We start from the raw sequence: 5,000 nt of genomic DNA, 5'->3' as shown, positions 1-5,000 counted from the left end.
TTCTGCTCGCACCACCCCAGGGAGCCGTTGCCCGATTCAGGGACTTGGTCTGGGGTCTAGGGCAGCATCCGCCGCGTGCACGGGCTGGAGCTCGGCTCCCTTTTTTTGCATGCAAGCCAACCGATCGAGGCCATGGGCGCCTGCCGGTCACCGGAGCAACCAGTCGCCGGACAAAAATCGCCGGAAGGCATGCACGCCCTGTATTTCGTTCGAGGGACGTTGGCCGGGGTGCACGCAATGGGAGGCCCATCGCGCACACCTACTCCCCCCGTGGGGGGGGGAGAGGGGGTGCCGGACCACCACCCCCTAAAGAGCATTAGAGATTTTACAGATATGCTACCAGTAGACGTTAAAATGTCTGAAACGGGGACACTTTTTCCAAACAAGCAAATCCCACACCGAGGGTGCGCAGGTGCCGATGGTGGTCGAGGCATGTGCCCGCAACAAGGGCCAACGTGAGCCGATGGTGGTCGAGCCAACCGCCCGCACCAGCTCGAGGCATGTGCCCACACCAAGGCCCGGCATGTATCGATGGTGTTCGACGTAGGGGCAATCTTCTGCTGATGGTGGTCGAGGCAAGAGCCCGCACCAAGGGCCAGCGTGTGCCCATGGTGGTCGAGGCAACCGTCCGCACCAGGGCCCAGCGTGTGCCGATGGTGGTCGAGGCAACCGCCCGCACCAGGGCCCAGCGTGTGCCGATGGTGCTCGAGGCAACCGCCCGCACCAAGGGCCGGCTTGTGCCGATGGTGTTCGAGGCAACCGCCCGCACCAGGGCCCAGCGTGTGCCGATGGTGGTCGAGGCAACCGCCAGCACCAGGGCCCAGCGTGTGCCGATGGTGGTCGAGGCAACCGCCCGCACCAGGGCCCAGCGTGTGCCGATGGTGGTCGAGGCAACCGCCCGCACCAGGGCCCAGCGTGTGCCGATGGTGGTCGAGGCAAGCGCCCTCACCAAGGCCGAGCGTGTGCCGATGGTGGTCGAGGCAACCGCCCGCACCAGGGCCCAGCGTGTGCCGATGGTGGTCGAGGCAACCGCCCGCACCAGGGCCCAGCGTGTGCCGATGGTGGTCGAGGCAAGCGCCCGCACCAAGGCCGAGCGTGTGCCGATGGTGGTCGAGGCAAGCGCCCGCACCAGGGCGCAGCGTGTGCCGATGGTGGTCGAGGCAAGCGCCCTCACCAAGGCCGAGCGTGTGCCGATGGTGGTCGAGGCAACCGGCCGCACCAAGGGCCGGCGTGTGCCGATGGTGTTCGAGGCAACCGCCCGCACCAGGGCCCAGCGTGTGCCGATGGTGGTCGAGCCAGGAGCCCGCACCAAGGGCCGGCTTGTGTCGATGGTGTTCGGGGCAACCGCCCGTACCAGGGCCCAGCGTGTGCCGATGGTGCTGGGGGCAAGCGCCCGCACCAGGGCCCAGCGTGTGCCGATGGTGCTGGGGGCAAGCGCCCGCCCCAGGGCCCAGCGTGTGCCGATGGTTATCGGGGCAATCGGCCGCACCAGGGCCCAGGGTCTGCCGATGGTGCTCGAGGCAACCGCCCGCACCAAGGCTCAGCATGTGCCGATTGTGATCGAGGCAACAACCCACACCAGGGCCCAGCTTGTGCCGATGGCGGTCGAGGCAAGTGCCCGTACCGAAGGGCAGCCTATGCCGATGATGGTCGATGCATGTGCCATCACCATGCGTCATCATGTGCCATTGATGGTCGAGGCCTTGGCCGAAGTTCGATTTTGAGCCACGGTGCCCATGCTTGGCTCCAGCATGTGCTGGTGCCGCATTTTTTTCACTCGGGACAGCATCGCCGGAGCATCGCCGGAGCATCGCCGGAGTACCGCCGGAGAACCTGACCGGCGGCATTGGGGTTCCGGCGATTGGGAGGGGGGCCGGGGGGGTGTGCGCACATGATGTGCGATGGGTGCTGGTACTTGGCCTTGTGTTGGCCCCCTATCCCTCATCAAACCTCTGAGAATTCACACCCCCTTAAAGAGCATTTGAGATTTTACAGGTTTGCTACCAGTAGCCGTTAAAGTGTCTGAAATGGGGACACTTTTTTCAAACGGTCACAAAATCTTCTCTACTTCGAGTTTTTAGCTGAATTTTTTTGTGCATGCCAACAAAAATAGAAGGATCATGCCTACAAAATTTGGGGCCAAAAATCCTTATAAAAAAATTTTAAAAAATCCCGAACCGCAAAAAGTTTCGAAAATCGTGAAAAATAGAAAACGAGTCATCTTCCAACGAAACTTCACGTGAAGGCTTAGGGGACCATTGTATGAATTTACAAGCCATAAAAATGGCATTGGCACGGCAGAAATTTGAAGATGTGCCTAAACCCACCAGGGCCCAGCGTGTGCCGATGGTGCTCGAGGTGTGCCGATGGTGGTCGAGGCAAGCGCCCGCACCAGGGCCCAGCGTGTGCCGATGGTGATCGAGGCAACCTGCCGCACCAGGGCCCAGCGTGTGCCGATGGTGGTCGAGGCAAGTTCCCGCACCAGCGCCCAGCGTGTGCCGATGGTGCTCGAGGCAACCGACCGCACCAGGGCCCAGCGTGTGCCGATGGTGCTCGAGGCAACCTGCCGCACCAGGGCCCAGCGTCTGCCGATGGTGCTCGAGGCAACCTGCCGCACCAGGGCCCAGCGTCTGCCGATGGTGCTCGAGGCAAGCGCCCGCACCAGGGCCCAGCGTGTGCCGATGGTGGTCGAGGCAAGCGCCCGCACCAGGGCCCAGCGTGTGCCGATGGTGGTCGAGGCAACCGCCCGCACCAGGGCCCAGCGTGTGCCGATGGTGCTCGAGGCAACCTGCCGCACCAGGGCCCAGCGTGTGCCGATGGTGCTCGAGGCAACCGACCGCACCAGGGCCGAGCGTGTGCCGATGGTGGTCGAGGCAAGCGCCCGCACCAGGGCCCAGCGTGTGCCGATGGTGGTCGAGGCAACCTGCCGCACCAGGGCCCAGCGTGTGCCGATGGTGCTCGAGGCAACCGACCGCACCAGGGCCGAGCGTGTGCCGATGGTGCTCGAGGCAAGCGCCCGCACCAGGGCCCAGCGTGTGCCGATGGTGGTCGAGGCAACCTGCCGCACCAGCGCCCAGCGTGTGCCGATGGTGCTCGAGGCAACCTGCCGCACCAGGGCCCAGCGTGTGCCGATGGTGGTCGAGGCAAGCGCCCGCACCAGGGCCCAGCGTGTGCCGATGGTGGTCGAGGCAACCGCCCGCACCAGGGCCCAGCGTGTGCCGATGGTGGTCGAGGCAACCTGCCGCACCAGGGCGGAGCGTGTGCCGATGGTGGTCGAGGCAAGCGCCCGCACCAGGGCCCAGCGTGTGCCGATGGTGGTCGAGGCAACCTGCCGCAGCAGGGCCCAGCGTGTGCCGATGGTGCTCGAGGCAACCGACCGCACCAGGGCCGAGCGTGTGCCGATGGTGCTCGAGGCAAGCTGCCGCACTAGGGCCCAACGTGTGCCGATGGTGGTCGAGGCAACCGCCCGCACCAGGGCCCAGCGTGTGCCGATGGTGATCGAGGCAACCGACCGCACCAGGGCCCAGCGTGTGCCGATGGTGCTCGAGGCAACCTGCCGCAGCAGGGCCCAGCGTGTGCCGATGGTGCTCGAGGCAACCGACCGCACCAGGGCCGAGCGTGTGCCGATGGTGCTCGAGGCAAGCTGCCGCACCAGGGCCCAGCGTGTGCCGATGGTGGTCGAGGCAACCGCCCGCACCAGGGCCCAGCGTGTGCCGATGGTGATCGAGGCAACCGACCGCACCAGGGCCCAGCGTGTGCCGATGGTGCTCGAGGCAACCTGCCGCACCAGGGCCCAGCGTGTGCCGATGGTCGTCGAGGGAACCTGCCGCACCAGGGCCCAGCGTGTGCCGATGGTGGTCGAGGCAAGCGCCCGCACCAGGGCCCAGCGTGTGCCGATGGTGCTCGAGGCAACCGACCGCACCAGGGCCCAGCGTGTGCCGATGGTGCTCGAGGCAACCTGCCGCACCAGGGCCCAGCGTGTGCCGATGGTGGTCGAGGCAAGCGCCCGCACCAGGGCCCAGCGTGTGCCGATGGTGGTCGAGGCAAGCGCCCGCACCAGGGCCCAGCGTGTGCCGATGGTGCTCGAGGCAACCGACCGCACCAGGGCCCAGCGTGTGCCGATGGTGGTCGAGGCAAGCGGCCGCACCAGGGCCCAGCGTGTGCCGATGGTGGTCGAGGCAAGCGCCCGCACAAGGGCCCAGCGTGTGCCGATGGTGGTCGAGGCAAGCGCCCGCACCAGGGCCCAACGTGTGCCGATGGTGCTGGGGGCAACCGCCCGCACCAGGGCCCAGCGTGTGCCGATGGTGATCGAGGCAACCGCCCGCCCCAGGGCCCAGCGTGTGCCGATGGTGGTCGAGGCAAGCGCCCGCACCAGTGCCCAGCGTGTGCCGATGGTGGTCGAGGCAAGCGCCCGCACCAGGGCCCAGCTTTTGCCGATGGTGATCGAGGCAACCGGCCGCTCCAGGGCCCAGCGTGTGCCGATGGTTATCGGGGCAACCGGCCGCACCAGGGCCCAGGGTCTGCCGATGGTGCTCGAGGCAACCGCCCGCACCAAGGCTCAGCATGTGCCGCTGGTGATCGAGGCAACAACCCACACCAGGGCCCAGCTTGTGCCGATGGCGGTCGAGGCAAGTGCCCGTACGGAAGGGCAGCCTATGCCGATGATGGTCGATGCATGTGCCATCACCATGCGTCATCATGTGCCATTGATGGTCGAGGCCTTGGCCGAAGTTCGATTTTGAGCCACGGTGCCCATGCTTGGCTCCAGCATGTGCTGGTGCCGCATTTTTTTCACTCGGGACAGCATCGCCGGAGCATCGCCGGAGTACCGCCGGAGAACCTGACCGGCGGCATTGGGGTTCCGGCGATTGGGAGGGGGGCCGGGGGGGTGTGCGCACATGACGTGCGATGGGTGCTGGTGCTTGGCCCTTGTGTTGGCCCCCTATCCCTCATCAAACCTCTGAGAACTCACACCCCCTTAAAGAGCGTTTGAGATTTTA

This window comes from Durio zibethinus, unplaced genomic scaffold (assembly GCF_047325235.1).
Source record: "Durio zibethinus cultivar Kanyao isolate XHJ-2024 unplaced genomic scaffold, ASM4732523v1 HiC_scaffold_402, whole genome shotgun sequence".
Lineage (NCBI taxonomy): Eukaryota > Viridiplantae > Streptophyta > Magnoliopsida > Malvales > Malvaceae > Durio > Durio zibethinus.
This window is presented reverse-complemented; position numbering follows the sequence as displayed.